At 43.5% G+C, this 19,795-nt stretch overlaps 1 long non-coding RNA gene across 2 annotated transcripts in view; it reads right to left on the bottom strand.

The window, feature by feature from the left end:
- Positions 1-19,795, bottom strand: part of LOC148866217 (uncharacterized) — an 89,036-nt gene that overhangs the window by 28,734 nt on the left and 40,507 nt on the right. The window contains exon 2 of one of the 2 annotated variants that reach the window (XR_016109673.1): positions 8,430-9,182. The exons of the other annotated variant lie outside the window; for it this stretch is intronic. This is a non-coding gene — a long non-coding RNA (uncharacterized LOC148866217). Of the gene's footprint in view, positions 1-8,429; positions 9,183-19,795 lie in introns of those variants that run through there. 2 annotated transcript variants of the gene reach the window in all.

The following is a 19,795-nucleotide window of genomic DNA, read 5'->3' as shown; positions in this document are numbered from 1 at the left end:
GGCATTAATGAAAAACACCCCACTAAATTTACTATGAAACACAAGATAAAGTTTGGAACCGGAGCCTTTGATAACATCTAATTGAAAAGGGTAAATTACAGATTGACACCCTGTACTTAAGGGCGGTGACACTTATGCCATGTTTGATTCTGATGTAGGGTGGCCCAGCCCAGCCCATTCTAGGCTGGGAGGCCCAGCCCAAGAATGCCAGAACCAGGGATGCGATTAGCCACAGCTGGGGGTACCCTACACCCCTCGTATGGAGCCAATCGTGGAGCGCCATGCATCTCCACAGAGTTCGTTGACTGCCCTCGTACGACTCCCATCTCAGGCATTCATGTCCATCAACCTCCAGGGGCTCAAGTATAAATAGGGGGTACCCCCCCTCCAAGTGAGGGATCCTAATTCTGAAATCTGATCCTACCACAGAATTTGAGTATCCTTACATTGGGAGCTTAATATCTACGGTTAGCCTCCTTGGAGCTTTCGTCTATACTTAGTTCTCCTCTTCGTACCCTCATACTGACTTGACCGTCGGAGTCTCCGCCACGGGTTCTTACTCGGGGCCTCTGACATCCTTTGTCTTGCAGCACCTTAACTACTAGCCCTCGGTTTCCCTAGGGCTCGGCATACGAATAGCCTCGGCCTCAACATTTCATCCTCAAATCCTCAAAGCCTTCGGCCCACCTCTAGAGCCTAGGGACGAAATTACCCTGTTGTCCTCGGCCAACCCGAGCATCAATAGATTCAATTCTCATTCTTTCTCATTCTTACCTAAGATGAAATTCTATAAGAGACAAGAATGGGTAAAAATAAGCAAAATGAAAAAATATTGCTATGAATCAAACAATTTTTTCTTAAAAATGAATTCTTTTAAAATTAACAAGGGACAAGAATAGGTAAAAATAGGCAAAATGAGAAAATATTGGTATGAATCAAACAGTTTTTTCCTAAAAATGATTTCTTTTAAGACTGACAAGTGTCGTATGTAAAAGTATTTTTGTAAAAATGCTTTCATAAAAATACTTTGATAAAAGTACTTCCATAAAAGTGTTTTTGCAAATGTGCTTTTAGAAAAATAATTTGATAAAAGTACTTCCATAAAAGTGTTTTTGCAAATGTGCTTTTAGAAAAATACTTTTATGAAAGTTCTTTAATAAAAGTACTTTCGTAAGTGCTTTTATAAAATTACTTTTACGAATGTACTTTTGTAAGCTTTTATAAAAATACTTTCATAAAAGTACTTTTGTAAAAGTTCTTTCATAACAATACTTTTATAAAAGTGCTTTCGTAAAAATACTTCCATGGTAGTATGCTAGTAAACATCTATGATAGCAGTTTTGTAGGCAAAGTTTCCTCAAAAAATGAAAATGAGCAAAATGGGGCATGATTAGTTTTTAGGAAAAATTCCCGATTAGTACCCTATACTTTGGGTCTAGTGTCACTTTGGTCCCCAAACTTTAAAATGCAACAATTCAGTGCCCAAACTTTCAAAATGTGACAATTTAGTACCTATGTTAACTAGATGTTAATCAACCGTTAAGTGACATTTTAAAAAGATACAAATGCTATTCGAGTGCTATCTAATTTTCTTTATCAACTATCCAAACATTGACAAAAAAAAAAAAAACAAATAATAAGAATAGTTCTAAATCGTTGTCTCTTCTATTCAAGAAAGTTGGGATCACTAGAATGCCCACTTAAATGAAACCCCAACTTTCTTGAATGAAAGAAGCAAGGATTTGGGACTTTTAATTTTTTGTCAACGTTTAGATGGTTGATAAAGAAAATTAAATGACACTCAAAGGGTATTTGTGTCCTTTTCAAATGTCACATAACAACAGGTTAACTGCTAATTAATGGTAGGTACTGGATTGTCACATTTTGAAAGCTCAGGTACTGAATTATTGCATTTTAAAGTTCGGGGACCAAAGTGGCACTAGACACAAAGTACAGGGTACTAATCGGGAATTTGCCCTAGTTTTATGCTATAGACTACCATAATTTTTGTGTTATGCGTTGATTTTTCATTCTAAAAAGAATACGGCCCATTGTCACGGGGGTAGCTCTACAGCGGAAGAAACCCGTGCGGCATTCTAGGCCAAGGCAGGCCAGGGCAAGCCTTTATGTGCTTAGAGGCTAGGAGTTGTCCGATGAGATGGCTCCACCAAAGTCAGTAGCATTGGATCATGACCTCAAGTCGCATAGCCAAGGCACTCTGGTGGGTGCCGAACCCAACCAAAGATAAATATTCTTGCTCTGGGTTAATAATTTGCAAATAGTGATGAGCAAGGTCATTCTCCACAGGGATTGGGTTGATTTATTTCCAAGTAGATGGATTAAGGGGGGTTGTAAAGTTAACGAAAATAAGAAAATAACAGAAAATAACAGAAAACAAAGATTAAATCGATGGGAGATGGCTTCCGGTTGAAGGGACAAGTTCAGCTTTGATTCGTAGCATTGATCCTTGATGCAAAGATAGATTCCTATATTTATGAATAAATTGGTTATAGCTATTAACAAGCTCTAACAGTCAGCCTCTACTCTTATTATTCAACAACCAAAACAAGTTCTTTGATTGCTTCCCTTATTAATAGGCAGTCCTAAACAAGCTCTTAGGATTTAACCTATTAATAGCATTAAGAGGAGAGAGATTCAATTTTGGTCAGTGATCTCACAAGCTCGGATCGTTTAAACCAGATCATATATTTTCCTAACATAGATCGAAAACTTTTTTTGCAATCAATTTATGTCAGTTGCCACCATGATCGAACCTACCAATCATATACGAAATTGGAGGTTCAATCGGCCATAGATTATTTCCATTGAATGAGCAAGGGGCCCTTCTTGCTTAATCAACAAAAATAATCCTCACAGTTAGTTAGCAGAAAACATATGAATACCCATAAACAATGAACTAAAATAAAAAAAATCAATTAGATTTCACAATATTACAGAATCAAGGCTTTCTTAACCCTTCAACCAGAAATAAAAACTTACAAACACTTCATGATGAAGACGCAGCTTCTAGATGAGAAAGGGGGGCGAAATCTTGCTTCTTCCTCCTTGGTTGCTGATTTCCTTCTCTGAAGACTGAAGCTCTCTTGGAAGAATTGATGCCTTGGGTGCTGGTCCGCCCCCTTTATATAGATTTGGGGAGAGGGCTGCTCTCCAACTCCCTTAAGGAGATTATCCTCAAACTGGAAAGTCCTAGTCTAATTTGAACTTATCCTATCTAACTCTTATCTCTTATCTTTATAGGATTACAATTTGAGAATTTAAATCTGGTAAAACTCTTTTATTGAGATTACATTCAACTTTTATTCTAATGGGACTCTTGGATCTTGAATTCAAACTGGGCTTCTTTAACAATTCGGGCTTGCTTCAAGACTTTCTGCGAAATGGGCTTCAGCTTGTGAAATGGGCCTTGCTGTGAAATTGCTCTGACTTTGGGCCCAAATTCGTCTTCGATGCGGACCGGTTCTGCCAAAACCCAAAACATAAAAGTTGTGGGCCTTTTCCTTATCTTTCCAGTGCTTCTTGAAATATCCAAATCGGAGTCCGGAATTGAGAGTTAGGCCCATATCACTGATCAGTGCCGAAACTGTACAAAAACATCCGATTAGCCTTGTTTTCTTCCAATCGCCTTCTTGCTTGCCCTGAATCGAAATACAAGAGTAATGAGTCCAATTAGGTATCAATTAAGTGTAAAATACTGAATATTGAGGGATAAACATATGGCAAATTTTATTCTTATCACACTCGGTTGGATCTGGCCGGTCCATGGGAGGCGCCACTTACGTGCTAAAGGGGGATGGCCATAATGTGAGGCAACTGTGCGCCGAGAGGTAACTGGGCACCGATGTGATGGGTCTCTTGTATACCGATGATGATGGGCACCTGTGTGCCATGATGAGAGGCAACCGCTTGGGCTGGAACACACCCATGCGCTAGGGGCAACGGGATAGCTCATTCGGCTTGGGCAAGGGGCCGAAGAGGTGAAGGGTTATGCTTGAGCCAGGCTCGCATGCTAAGCCTCCCTTGAGTGTCGGTAGCGCAGTGCCGGTCCATGCTTTGTCCCCATGAGTATGCGCCCATGAGGAACCCTAGTAGCCATGCTAGCCGTTAACCATGGCCGTCCCGCAAGGGAAGTTGGTCTAGGAGTGCCAAGGTTAGGCACCCAATTGGTGGTTTGCCTGAAGATAACATCAATTCTCCCAAAAATCATATAGGCAAAAATGACGGTGATGTCCCTTAACGTAAGCCTGCCAAGCGTAGGCAAGGCTAATCCTGTCAAGCGTAGGCAAGGCTAAGCTTGTGTCAGACCGTAACAGGCTCCCCCACTCAATCCATTATCATCATCGACAATGGTCTTCTCGTGAATGAGCATTTGTGTCCCGCGCCATCCACTTCTCTGCTAGTTCCAGGGCTCGCCTGGCCAACACAGGTCTTGCCTATGTTGGTGTCCATTTATGGGGACGAAACCATTTCACCATGCTGGCCTACCTGGACTTCACCCCCTGTGTTAAGGTTACTCAAACTACGCAATGGCTATGCCGTTGAACTGTGTGAAAGAAGGGCCCTAGAAGAAATTATGTGTGGTGCTTCGTAGAGGTCCGCACCATGTAACATCTTTACCTCAAGGCTCGACCGTCTTCTTGGTAGTTTTTCAGTGGTGCTACTGAACACGCTGATAGGTCTACTCCTGCTGTTGGCGATGTGTCCTAAGTACCCTTTTACCATGTTGGCCTGAAGACTCCACCTCGCCGTGTGCGGGTTACTCAAACCTAATCCATGGTTTATGCTCTCTTGGCCCTCGAAACTACACTTCACCTCGTTGGTTCAGGCTACCTCTTTGTTCCAAGGGGACCCCAATGTGTTGCTGCCTCAAAGAGATCTGACCGCAATGTGTGCGAGTGGTGGCAACTTTTACCCATGATGTTGCCGAACATGCACTCGCCTTGTGATGCGCTATTGCTGCTACCAGTGTTCTGCCTTGTTGAATTGAGCATGTCCTCTGATGCATTTCCGATGAAGGGCCGCCATGCTCCAATAGCTAGTGTACCCTAGCTTCAACTAAGGACCCGTTTGATGCAAAACTGCCACTTCAATGATATTCCTTGACCAACCGTCGACACCAACCAATTTTGGACTACTGTCCCCACCTTAATAGTGTCTGAAACAAAGCTACGGAACAATGGCTCATCTGTCACGAAACCAAGATGTAGGTGCACTGCCCAACACCTCACCAAAATGAATAACAACTGATGTCCGTGAGGAAGCATGCCACTCCCCCACTCAAACTGCCACAATATGCCTTTCATGAAAAGGCTCACGCGTCTACCCCCACATGAGCACAACAACCAATGCGCCTGCCCCCGCAAGGGAAGTTGTTTTAGAGTCATTGGAATGGGGACACAATGAATGGCCTCTTGCTAGGCCTGATATGAATGCTGCTTGCTTGTACCCAAGTGGAAGTGCTTAGGGACCGCACCCCATAATGCTACTTGTCGAGATTACTGCTTCAATTGGCTCTAGGCTAATTTGCTTGACACCAACTGCGGCAACAATTGGCAACCTGACTCTAATACCAACTATTACGAGGGTAGTTCTACAATGGAAGAAACCCGTGCGGCATCCAGGTCAAGGCAGGCTAGGACAAGCCTTTGTGTGCTTAGAGGATAGGAGTTGCCCGATGAGATGGCTCCACCAAGGTTAGTAGCATTGGATCATGACCTCAAGTCTCATGGTCGGGGCACTTAACTAGCTTTGGTTGGTCCATGGGAGGTGCCACTTACGTGCTAAAGTGGGACGGTCATAATGTGAGGCGACTGTGCACCGAAGAGGTGATTGGGCACCGATGTGATGGGTCTCCTGTATGCCGATGATGATGGGCACTTGTGTGCCATGATGAGAGACAACTGCTTGGGTTGGAACACACCCATGCGCTAGGGGCAACGGGATAGCCCATTCAGCTTGGGCAAGGGACTAGCGAGGTGAAGGGTCATGTTTGAGATAGGCCTGCATGCCAAGCCTCCCTTGAGTGTCGATAGCGCAGTGCCGGTCCATGCTTTGTCCCCATGAGCATGCGTGCGCCCATGAAGAACCCTAGTAGCCATCTAGCCATTAATCAAGGCCGCCCCGCAAGGGAAGTTGGTCTAGGAGTGCCAAGGTTAGGCACCCAATGAGGTCAACCACCCCTCCTCAAATACGTTAAGCTTTTGGTAGTTTGCCTAAAAATAACATCAATTCTCCCAAAAATCTTATAGGCGAAAATGACGGTGATGTCCCTTAACATAAGCCTTCCAAACGTAGGCAAGGCTAAGCCTGTATCAGACCGTAACACCATGGCAAGAATTTTATAACAAACACTCTTATGCTATTTATTCTTACCCGGAATAATTAAGAATTAAAAGAATGAAGACTAAAACTATGAACCAAACATGACCTTAACCTCCCGAAATCTCTCTGAACTTTGCCCCTTTCTCGTTACACCATATGTAACAGGGTTGACAATGAAGATAAAATTACTAAACTGAGCATTCGAGATATGATGGGCTGGGGGCAAAAGCAATCTAAATGACAAAAATGAGGCAATTGGCATGCCTTGGACCGGGTTCTGTACTTCCAAACCGTTACCAAAAAAGAAAACAAGTTCAGATTTGAGTGTTTGGAAGAACCAAAACCCAATCCAAAATAGATATTGCGTTTTAGCATTACCATTGTCATCATATTGATGGCTTCTACTCTTAACCCATTGAATCTTTAATGGGCAAATTATTAATGTCACTCTAGATCAGAACAGGGGACGGAAACAAAGTGCTTTTAAGTGTCACCCCCCCCCCCCCCCCCATGTAATTTACCCAATTCAAAAATTCGGACACCGTTGGCAAACTGATCAATTGTATTGTAACAATGTGGACTTGACGTTTCCTAGGGGTCGGAAGTTTCTTGCGGCTTTTCAAGCTCAAGTAGATCAAGTTCTTGCCATGCTGGTTCATTTTCTTACACATTAGTGCATTATATCAAAATGATTTACAGAAAGGTTCTAGACTGTCCTTCACTTAATGAGGGTGGAGGAGAATGTCCGTGTTTTTTTTTTTAAGAAAAACCAAACCAAACCCACATCGGGCTCCACCCTCTACAGTCTACAAGCCATAATCTTGGACTCATAATTGCCTTCTCCATTTCATACTACTGTTGGTAAAAGTTGAAATTTTACTTCTATAGCTTTATTTTTAGGGTGGGGGAGGAAGGTAGGGGTAATGGTAGGCAAGCGGATGGAAAGAGAGACTTCAAAGGGACAAGCTATAAACATGTTTGGAAAGCGTTTTTGTTCTGTTTTATCTTTATTATTGGCTCATAGCTTAGAAAACGATTAAACCCTTCATAATATCATGTGGAAGGACTATCCCTTTTTATGGGAAAAGTGCAATATACATGTTGTATGAGGTAACGTGGAAAGAGCATCCCCCATCAGATGAGTGGTCTGGATTTTCTTTTGTCGGCTCTCCACAGAACGTAGACCCTTTGGCTGCTGGTATAGAGTCCGATTCGAAAGATTGGTCGGTTGACAGAATCAGAGTAGGCCATCATGGATTGTTTTTGTTTGCACAGGAGTGGGAACAAGACCTAGCCAGCTGGGGGAAGCACAACCACGGATGCTAGTTTGACCTTGTTACGCGTTTTAACTTTTAAGCTTCTTTTAAAGAATGGCCACAAATCAGATTGATTAGTAATGCCCTCAACGCTGAACAATCTTAATCTCGTAGAGGAATTTGGGTATTTGTTTGTTTTTGGAAACTTCAACCCTTGATTGGTGTTTCATCAAATTCAAACTCAGAAGCAAACAAAAGAGGCCTTGCCAAGTGAGTCAAGACTCAAGAGAAGAGAACCACCTTTTCCTTTTGGAGTTCCGTCCTACATTTTTAGTTTTTAATGCTCTACTCACCACACCCACAAAGAGCCCTTTCAAGTTTCAGCTTCCCCCCTCAGAGACTACTTCAAAGTTCAAACAGCCATGAAATTGAAAGCTTAGAGAAAGGAACCCTTCCATTTAGACTAGCCGGGCGAGGGCAGACAGCTTTGGAACCAAAACAGTGACGCATCAGGTTCTCCCACTCCATATTTGGGCCACCATGTGGCTGGGTGATTAAAATAAGAGGGAAAAAAATTAGTGCAATAGACCACAATTTTACTTGGCCAAAGGAGATATGCGGTCCCTTCAAAGAAACAGGGTTTTTGTTTTTCTGTCTTTTTCAACGAGGGGTACGTGTTTTCGTCACATTCGGCCGTCCCATGCCACATCAGACTCTGATTTATCCCTTAGTGTAATGCTGACCTTACTGCATGCCTCACTCATTCACACGAGTCAACATTCACACATCCAAATAAAAATGTCATTTCCTGTACATCATCCACCTTTCAACTAATATAAATTATATACATGTATTATTAAATATAGGAATGATGATGGTGAGATCTGAGAACAACATTTAATATAGAAAATCAATGTGGCATATCAGGGACCTAGATGGTGTCCATATGTTATAGTCCAAGTAATTTGAATTCCAATATAAAACCAATGAATGACACAAGGAGCATGCTAATATTGGGGGATTTCAGACATTCTATACTCTATAAATGGCAGATGAAGAAATTCCACAAGGTCCAAGACCTAAGAACATGACATGTATCAACTCTACAAGTACATTCTGCCAAATGCACAATCCCATTAACATTCAATATGTCCTCCATATGGGCAAATAATCGATATAGATATGGGCAACAAAAGGAGGACCAATCATTCAAATCATCCTTTGATCTTGTCTAAAAGAACTTCTGTCCTGTAGCTGGGGGCAAGGAAAGACACACTGCTTGCTATCCAGTAGGCATGCCTGGACATCTTTTGGTGGGCAAGTGATGGACGTAGTTTGTAGGATAGGCAGTGAAGACAAGTTTTGGACCAAGGTTTGGGCCATCGACCAACACTGTGAAGTTTACCAATTGAGTTAGCTGGCATCTTCAAGACTTCAACAAGCATGCGAACACTAGTGCTGAGCATGGACTAAACAGAGTATAATGCATCTATTTGCTTATGGCAGGACGAGAACAAACAGATTGCTTGCCATCCTAGCCATCCAGGATGTATGGCCACATGTTTTCCTTCAGTGGGCAGGCGGCTGTAGTAAGTAGGTTAGTAGATTAGTCAGTGAAGACAGTTTCGGGCCCAGTTTTGTAGCATCAACCAACATTCATGGATTATACCAACCAGGCTAGCTGGCATCTTCAGTAAGCCTGTCAACACTGATGTTGAACATGGGCTCAGTAATGTACAGTCTTCACTAGCCATCTGCTCGCAGCAGGACAGGAAGCATTGGCCTACCATTTCCTTTGTGCTTGTATAAAATTTAGCATGATCAGGCACCGCTCACATGCACGGAATGGAGATATAAATGGACATGTTTATGCTTGCCATAGACCAAAACCAAAACATGCACAGAAATGGAGCCATAAGTGAACATGTTTTGTGTACCATTGACAGACCAAAACCAAAACCAAAACCATAACACAAAGGGAGAATAATACGAATTTGCCACATTGCACATGTTGCAGAGTATACCAACCCATACCTTCAAATCTTTCTATGTATCTTAGCCAACTGACCCATTTCAATTGTCTAACTGATCTTCCTAGGCATCAGAAAAGCAAGGACCCATCATTGTCATTTAGGACACAGTGAAATGGGGCTTCCATACTACAATGTAAACCTTAGGAAAGAAAATAACATATGGAAATGATAATATGAAGAAATCAATGTTGCTAGTTGCTACATAAAAGAACTTGTGAAACCAGACTGTCAATAATCCTTGTTATTCTAAATATTCAACTCAATTAAGCCTTGTCCCACCTGTATGGGCTCGGCAGCATGAATCCTATTCCCTCATAATATTTGGGAATGAGAATATGAAAAAATCTTTGTTACTCTAAATCGTTGAGGTTAATACAATCACAGAAGAATGTCAACAAATATGACAGCCCCATATGCCTGTTTCTATAATCTCATGTGTTAGCCGTAAAACTCAAGGCACTGTAGGAGTTCCTACTAAGAGGTACATCATCTTAGTGCTGTCAATGGGTTGGGTTGGGTCTGGGTCAGGGTAGATCAGGTCATTAGCTCACAGCTTAGTAGTGGCCTACCCAACCCATTGTCAGCTCTACATCATTCTGTTACCTGATACTCGATGAATGCTGGGTCCCACACTAAACCATATCCAGTGATGGGCCATTTATAGGTTGCCCTTACAGCCCAGTAGTGCCTATGACTTTAAAATCCAGTGGTGAATACTTAAATGATGATATTAAATAGTCAGGTCAGTAGCTCTTAATAAATAATGCTCAACTGTTAGAGTACAGCTTGATTGTTTTCTTGTATCAATCTTATAAACTGAATGTAAATTTCTAGAACTCAAAATTAGAGAAACAAACACTACAATCTCAATATCATAATCTAATTTGCTCCACACAGACGCTTTCTTTTCAAGATAAAGGAAAATGGAAGAGGAAATTGCCTCAGAAAATAAGTACCCTTATGGTTCTCACAAGCTTACCAAATGCTCCACAAAATGTTTTGGAGAAAATCACCTGATACATTTTCAAGTGTTGGAGAGTGCAAGGAATTATGTGCAGGCTTGGCAATCTGATTCATGTTTCTAAACATAAATCCAAATTTATGTTTACTATTAGACAGTGTATGCGCTTAGCTCCAATCAGATTAATGTACAGATACATTTATTGTAAATGAATAGAAGTACATTATTGTTTCATGTTAACATTGGTATGTTTCTGTGAATTTACCCTTTAAACTGGGCACTTATGAGAATCATGTTAGTTTAGAATGTTCTCAGCCGTTGGATAGACTTGGGGAATTTATCCTGTCAAGGCTAACACTGATGTGCTGCCAAAGAAGTTGGGGCAGCTTGTCTTAGCTGCTAGATTGAGACTTGAAGCACATGTGGTTTGTGTTTGGTTAGAACAATGAACCCGGACCATTTTCCACTTATGCCCTGGACCTTGGAGATTGATGGGCAAAAATGGAAAGTTACACATAACCCCTAACCCAGGTATATTGGGACAATCTGAGAATTCATTTGAGTGGGTGATCATAATGATAGGATCGGCCCCTTTGTCGAACAAAGTGAATGATAGGGTTTACACTCTCTCTGATGGAAACCTAAATTGTCGGCAGTGGATTTCAACTGTGTTTGAGATTTGGTTTTGCAAAATATACTTATATGATATATATATAATGTTTTACGAAAAATGTTTGCAAAAGATTTTAATTCCCAAGATCCATCCGAGCAGAGAGTGTGACACTGCACCTTGTATCCAGGGGAGAGGCCCTTCCCTGTCATGCAGTGTTTAATCATTATGGGCTGAGAGGTTAAGTGTAAGGGACCATTAAAGGCTGATTACCTGATGGGCTTTATCTTACTTAAGTCCATTATCCTTGGGTTTTCATAGGATGGCTGGATTCAATGATCATTTAACTATAAATGTTGGGCCCATTTTGAGCCCAGAGTGATGTGCTCAGGGGTTCACTGTGTTTAGCAGTGAAGTCAGCCAGGCCTTTTCATAGAGGTTGGGCCGAACCCATGTGGGCTTATGTGAGGTCATTGTGGGGTCCCACTGTTGAGGGCCCGGGAATAGGATCTCGTCACGGGTCGGTCCACGGGGAAAACCTCCTGTTTTCCCTTGTTCCTTCCTGCTCGTGATGAACCTATCTTGGCGCCCTTGGTGATTTGTCCAAGAGATCACCAACTCTCCTAACTCACTCTTGACTAAATAATTTGATATCTCATTCAATAATGGGGTCTCCTTAAATAGGAGATTACAAGAGTCCTAATCAAGGGGAGTCTCCTTGCTAAATAGGGAGACTTCCAGTTCTATCTTGCTAAGGATAAGATAAGCTAAGCTAATCCTAATATGATAAGCTATTAACAAGATAAGATAAGAGATAAGAACAATAAGAAAAGAACAAGCAAAATGAGCTAATCTAATCTAGATAAGGCTGCTGTTGACGAACTAGGTAGGATGAGCATCACTGAATCCTTGCTACTACAGGCGGTGGGCCCGGGGCCTGTTACTGCCGGCGGCGACGGTACGTCTTCCCGAGGAAGGCGTCCATAACATTACTCCCCTCCTGGACTACGAGCTTGTCCTCAAGCTTGAAAGCTGGATATGTGGCTTGGAACTCTGCCAATGGGATCCATGTGGCTTCTGTTGGTGGTAGATCACACCATTCCACCAAGACCTCAAGGATTCCACGATTGAAACGAGAGCGGGTGACAGTTTTAGGCTGGGGGACCAGTTTGCCATCTTTCAAGGGTGGTAGGGAGGGAACTTGGTTTGGGGGAACACCCGTAAATGGTTTCAGCAAGGAGATGCGGAAGACATCATGAATTCGGCTAGTCTCTGGAAATTCCAGCTGGTAGGCCACACTGTCAATCCGTCGTAGAACCTTGTAGGGCCCATAGAACTTGGGGGCCATCTTCGCGGTGGCCTTGTGGCGCAAGGAGCGTTGTCGGTAGGGCTGGAGCTTCAACCAAACAAATTGTCCTGGATCGAACGACGGTTCCCGGTGGTGTTTATCATAGCGGAGCTTCATGCGGAGCTGGGCCTGCTGTAAGCGAATGCGGACATCGGCGAGGAGGGCGTCGTAGTCTTGTAAGGAGTGATCGACTGCGTCCAAGCGAGTAGATCCAGGCTCGTAGGACATCAAGCGGGGAGGATCCCTTCCGTAAACGACGCGAAAGGGGTCCATGCCGAGGGAGGAATGGTAGGCTGTGTTGTAGCAGTACTCGGCCCAAGGAAGCCATTCCAACCACCGTCGGGGTTGATCGCCTACGAAACAGCAGAGATACATCTCGATAGTGCGGTTAACCACTTCCGTTTGACCGTCGGTTTGTGGCCGGTAAGCTGATGAGTAGGCCAGGGTGGTGCCGTGTAGTCGAAATAATTCTTTCCAGAAGGCACTAGTGAAGATTGGGTCTCTATCGCTAACGATGGATTCCGGCAACCCATGTAAGCGAAAGATGTGTAAAGAAGGTGAGGGCAACCGAAGTGGCACTGTACGGGTGTGATAGAGGAATGAAGTGCGAGTATTTAGAGAAGCGGTCGACTACCACAAAGAGAACTGATTTGCCCCCTACCTTGGGAAGTCCCTCAATGAAGTCCATGGATATGTCGGCCCAGATCTGCGATGGGATGGAAAGGGGCTGAAGGAGGCCTGTCGGGTGTAGGTTTTCCCATTTGTGTTGTTGGCATGTGGAGCAATTTTGGACAAAATCTCGAATAGAAGTCTTCATACCTCGCCAATGGAAATCAGTCTGGACGCGGTGTAGTGTTTTTTGAATGCCCTCATGGGTGGAGTTATGGATGCTGGTGATGATGGTGGGAATTAACGGGCAGTCTGTTGGAAGATGGACTCGTCCCTTATACAGTACCAACCCATCGTGAAGTGACCAATCGGGGTCGGCCGTGCCGGTCTGGATCTTCTGCAGTAAGAGCGACCATTCCGGGGACTGTGGTGCTGCCTTCTTAATGTCGTCAAGCAAAGAGATCCGAGGTTGGGAAATGCTACATAGAACCATCGCGTCTTCTTCTCGCCTAGACAGGGCATCAACTACGCGATTAGAGGATCCCGCCTTATATTCCACCCGGAAGTCAAACCCGAGCAGTTTGCTAACCCAATGCTGCTGAGGGGAAGTGGTGAGACGCTGCTCTAATAGGTATTTGAGGCTATAATGATCAGTTTTGACGATGAACGATCGCCCCTACAAATACGGCCTCTAGTGCTGGATGGCTTGGGCAAGGCCGATTAGTTCGCGCTCATAGGCTGGAAGCTTCAGATGCCGGTCGGCCAATCTGCGGCTGAAGAAGGCGATCGGGTGCCCTTGCTGCTGTAGTACGGCCCCAATACCCACTCCGAAAGCATCGCACTCGACTGTAAATTCGAGGGCAAAATTAGGTAATTGCAGGACAGGGGTTGAAGACAGTGCATTTCGCAGTGATAGAAAAGCTTCATCAGCTACGTCGTCCCACCGGAAGAAGTTTCTCTTCAACAGGTTGGTTAACGAGGGTGCCAACACTCCATAGTTCTGTACAAATTTGCGGTAGTAACCCGTTAAACCGAGGAACCCACGTAAGGCCTTGGCAGATTGAGGTTTGGACCGTTCTGTTATAGCTTGAATCTTGGAACTATCAACTGTGACACCCTACCCATGGATGATGTGGCCGAGGTAAAGAACCTATCGTTCCCCGAAGGAGCACTTGGACCGTTTCAGGAATAAGCTGTGTTGGCGTAGGAGTACAAAAACGGTCCTCAGATGGTGGACATGCTCTACCCATGATTTGCTGTAGACGAGGATATCATCAAAGAAAACTAAAACAAATTTGCGCAGATAGGGCTGGAATACCTCGTTCATTAGTGCCTGAAATGTAGATGGTGCATTGGAGAGTCCGAATGGCATGACTAAAAATTCGAAGTGGCCATGGTGAGTGCGAAAAGCAGTCTTCTTCACGTCACCGGGAGCCATGCGAACTTGAAAATATCCGGACCTGAGGTCCAGCTTAGAGAAATAATGGGCACCATGCAGCTCGTCCAACAGTTCGTCCACAACGGGAATAGGGAACTTATCTTTGATCGTCCGGTCATTGAGTTCTCTATAGTCAACACAGAACCTCCATGTTCCATCCTGCTTCGCCACCAATAGAACCGGCGAAGAGAAGGGGGAGTGACTTTTGCGTATGATCCCTTGGTTCAGCATCACTGTACATTGTTTTTCTATCTCATCCTTCTACAAGTGAGGGTAGCGATAAGGCCTGACAACGACTGGTGATGAACCCGCCACCAAAGGAATACGATGGTCACAAGCTCGGGAAGGGGGAAGGCCCTTCGGTTCCTGGAACATATCTGAAAACTCAGCGAGAAGTTTTTCTATGGTTGCTGGTTCTGTCTGGAGTGCATGAACCTGGGGTGTCTTCTCTTTAACCCTGCAACCGTGCCATGAAATTTGCTCGCCATTCAAGTGGAAGGTCATGGTGACCCTAAGAACAAAATCGGGCCTAGGGTAATTAACCACTTGACCCCGAGAACAATATTGAACCCATCCAATGAGAGTACAAATAAATCAACAAGAATTAGTTCAGAATTGACCTGTACTGGAACGTCCTTACAAATCCCTGGAATGTGAACTTTTTCACCATTTGCGACGGCTACTTGTAGTCGCGGCCGGAGTTCCATTGGTGGTTTTAACTGTAGGGCTGCAGGTTCACTTATGAAGTTGTGTGTGCTCCCTGAATCGACGAGAATGCGCACCGGCTGACCTGCGATCTGTGCCTGTAACTGCATGGTCTGAGAGGTTTTAATACCGGTGATCGCATGGAGAGAGATCTCTGGTTCGAATATGACGGGTTCCCCTTCCTCCTCTTGCTCATCTATGAGAAGGCAAAAAAGCCTCTTGCATCTATGTCCTGCCGAGTAGAGGTCATAACAGTTGAAACATTGACCTCTCGCTCGGCGCTTTGCCATTTCTGCCCTGGTCAAGCGCTTGATGGGAGGAGTGACCATGTTACTGCCTGTACTTATCACTGCTCTAGAGGTGGTGGTCGTGGGAGGCTTCATTTCCCGGCTGGTAGCAGAAGAGGGGGTCGTTGCTGCTGGTCTTGGGGGCACCCACGAGTTCGGTGGACGACCCACATTAAAAATTCCGTGGCTGAGCTGCAGCTTGCGCTCAAAAGCGCGGGCTAAGTTCATGGTTGTGACCAAATTTGGGGGATTCTGCATCTCGACATCCACTCGCAGGGATTCTGCTAACCCTGCTCTGAACATATCTACTTGCTGGTCTGGTCGCACAGAGGATGCCCTCGCGAGGAGGGTTTGGAACTATTGCTAGCAACTGTTCTGGTCTGTTTAAGGTTAATTAGCTCGCCCAGTGGGTTGCTGGTCAATGGGGGCCCGAACCGAAGAAAGCAATAGGATTTAAACTGGGGCCAACTGAGCCCAGGTTCTTCTTGCTCTAACCGATAAAACCAAAGTTGTGCTTCTTCTGTTAAATGAAAGGCGGCTAGGCTTACCTTGTCTTGGTCATTTGTCCGTTGATTCCGGAAGAGCTGCTCGCAGCGATACAACCAGCCTAGGGGGTCTCCGTTGCCGTTGTACGATGGGAACTCCAACCTACTGTACTTGGGGATGATGGCTGCTCCATTGCGGACGGACTGTTGTTCGCTGGAACTCCAGCAGATCTGGTTGGCGGTCGTTAGCTATTGTCCCTCCGTCAGAGTTCCTTTCCCTGCTGGAAAGAAACATCTCCATTAGTCGCCGCAGTTCTCGCACTTCACCTTTGATCTCACGAACTTCGGAGTTGGTCTCCACGAGTTGGTGCTCGAGGTCGTGGACCCTAGAAGGTAGTTGCTCCAGATCTCCCATGACGCCTTGCTCTGATACCAAGTTGTTGAGGGCCCGGGAATAGGATCTCGTCACGAGTCGGTCCACGAGGAAAACCTCTTGTTTTCCCTTGTTCCTTCCTGCTCGTGATGAACCTATCTTGGCGCCCTTGGTGATTTGTCCAAGAGATCACCAACTCTCCTAACTCACTCTTGACTGAATAATTTGATATCTCATTCAATAATGGGTTCTCCTTAAATAGGAGATTACAAGAGTCCTAATCAAGGGGAGTCTCCTTGCTGAATTGGGAGACTTCCAGTTCTATCTTGCTAAGGATAAGATAAGCTAATCCTAATTTGATAAGCTACTAACAAGATAAGATAAGATAAGCTAATCCTAACCTGATAAGCTATTAACAAGATAAGAGATAAGAACAATAAGATAAGAACAAGCAAAATGAGCTAATCTAATCTAGATAAGGCTGTTGTTGCCGAACTGGGTAGGATGAGAATCATTGAATCCTTGCTGCTGCTGGCGGTGGCGACGGTACGTCTTCCCGAGGAAGGCATCCATAACACCCACACCATACAAATCAAACCTAAATTGGCCAAACAACACTTTTGGGTTGTGAGGCATATAGCTGATGAGCCTAAAGCCCATAATTAATATGATTAATTAAGATGTCACATGACTGCTTAAGCTGTCATGTGACATGGGGTTAATTTGGGTTTGGAAATGGGTATAAAGCAACTATCCTTTTAAGAGGATAATTCTTATCTCTTAATAGAGTCCAAATCCAAATAAAGATTTGGATAATCTCTAAATTTGATTAGGAGAAGTGCCTCCATAAAGAGATAAAAGAAGAAGAGGGCGAACTACGCTAGAACACCAGTTAATTCGACTCTCTTCTTTTTCTCTTGTTTCCCAAGAAACCCTAATTTGACCACAGCTTTGGGACTGATAAAGATCAGTTCTTTCTCTCTTATTTTTGCAAGAAAAATTTAGAGAAAATTCGTGCTCAACTCCCCACTTCGATCCAAGCAGTTGGGTTGTAGTTTTGCTGAAAACTACGTTGTTGAACCGGCTTCAACATCAAGCTACACCATCTTCAGTGGAAGTTGGTTTTAGGGACTAATTTGGGCGGGAACTTCCACCTTGGGATCTAAACTTGTGGTATCCATATCAGGTATACATCTCCCTCTTGGTTTGAGTAGGAATCTGTTGAATTAAAAAAATACGAAAGAAAGTAGTTTCTTGAAGAGTGAATGAAGAGAGAAGAAGAAGAGAAGTTGAAAAGAAAAGAGAGCAATTAATCTGACCGCCCCTTCACTTATTATTTATACTAAAATAATAGAACAGTACAAAGACAACTATGCCCTTATAGGATGGCAAAACATAAAACAACATATATAACACACAAAAAACATAATAAAATTTGGACTCACATAACTATTGTGGTCCCCACCACCTATCTAACAACTAACATAAAACATCTACTTAGAAAAACACCATAAAACTAATTAATCTTCAACACTCCCCTCAAGTTGGGAGTAAATGTCACACATTCCCAACTTGCGTAGATCATGTTCAAGCTTGTTTGTTGCCACCCCTTTAGTGAGAACATCAACTAGCTGCAAATCTAAAGAGACATAAGGCAAACAAACTTCTCCGGTTGTTACCTTTTCTCTTATAAAGTGTCTATCAACTTCAATGTGTTTTGTCCTATCATGCTGAATTGGATTGTGGGCAATATTGATTGCAGCCTGATTGTCACAATATAACATCATAGGTTCCTCTGCTTTCACCCCAATCTCACTCAAAAGAGATCTAACCCAAAGAAGTTCTGAGACACCATGAAACATGGATCTATACTCAGCCTCTGCACTTGACCTTTCCACAACTGCTTGCTTCTTACTCTTCCAGGAGATCAAGTTTCCACCGACAAAGGTACACACTCCTAATGTAGACCTCCTGTCATCTAAGCGTCCTGCACAATCTGCATCTGTATAGGATTCTAGCTTCAGATTCTCATGATTTGAGAAAAAAATGCCTTTGCTAGGGTGCTTTTTCAGATATGCAAGTATTCTCTCAATAGCTTCTCAGTGCTGAACCCGAGGTGCATGCATGTACCGACTCACAACACTAACAGCATAAGAAATATATGGTCGTGTCATCCACACCATTAATTCTGTGATTTGGATCAATAGGAGTGTCTGCTGGTTTGGTCCCTAGCTTCCCAGTCTCTCGCAGTAGGTCAAATACATACTTTCTCTGTGAAATGAAGATCCCATGCTTGGATCTTGCAACTTCAATCCCTAAGAAGTATTTGAGCTTACCAAGATCTTTGATCTCAAATTCTTGCTGCAATGATTTTTTGAGATCATCAATCTCCTCCAGATCATTTCTTGTCACCACTATATCATCCATATACACAATCAGAATTGACACCAAAGCATCTCTCCTCTTCACAAAGAGGGTGTGATCAGACTGTGTCTGTGTATCCAAAACGGATGAGTGCCCCTCTGAACCTGTCAAACCAAGCCCTAGGTATTGTTTCAGTTCATAAAGAGATTTTCTGAGTTTGCACACACCTTTCCTTTACCAACATTTTCATAAAACCCTGTTGGAATGTCCATATATACCTCCTCCTGTAAGTCACCATTGAGGAAAGCATTTTTGACATCAAACTGGAATAAGGGCAATGAATAGGTAGCTGCTAGAGATAAAACTAGACACATATTATGGTGTGTTTATGTGTAATACCCTTAAACTGGACACATATGAGACTCGTGTTAGTTTAGAATCTTCACAGCCGTTGGATAGATCTGGGGAGATTTATCCTGCCAAAGCCGACATTGATGTGCCGCCAAGTTGGTTGGGGTGGCTTGTCTCAGCTGCCAGGGTGAGACTTGAGGAACATGCAGTGTGGGTTTTTTTGAAACCCTGAACTGGACCAAAATTCTAGTATTGCCCTAGACCTTGGAGATAGATGGGTAAAATTGGAATGTTACACCTGACCCCTAGACTCGATTATGATAATGCACTAGGTATCGAATTGGGTTGCCTTTGATATGCCAATCAATGAGATCCTTAGAGGGGGTCAAAACCTAGGTATGTTGGGATAGTCCGAGAATTCATCTAGGTGGGTGATCATAGTAACAGGATCAACCCTTTTGTCGGACAAAGTGAATGATCTGGGATGCACTCTCTCTGATGGAAACCAAAGTTGCCGGCAGCGGATTTCAATCGTTGAAATTTGTTTTGCAAAATATATTTATATAAATATATATATATATATATATATATATATATATATATATATATATCATGGTTTTTCAAAATATTTGC

Source organism: Nelumbo lutea, chromosome 3 (genome assembly GCF_056320005.1).
Source record: "Nelumbo lutea isolate HS-2025 chromosome 3, American lotus-T2T, whole genome shotgun sequence".
Classification (NCBI taxonomy): domain Eukaryota; kingdom Viridiplantae; phylum Streptophyta; class Magnoliopsida; order Proteales; family Nelumbonaceae; genus Nelumbo; species Nelumbo lutea.
Note: the sequence above shows the minus strand (reverse complement) of the source record. Positions and strands in the feature narration are given on the sequence as shown.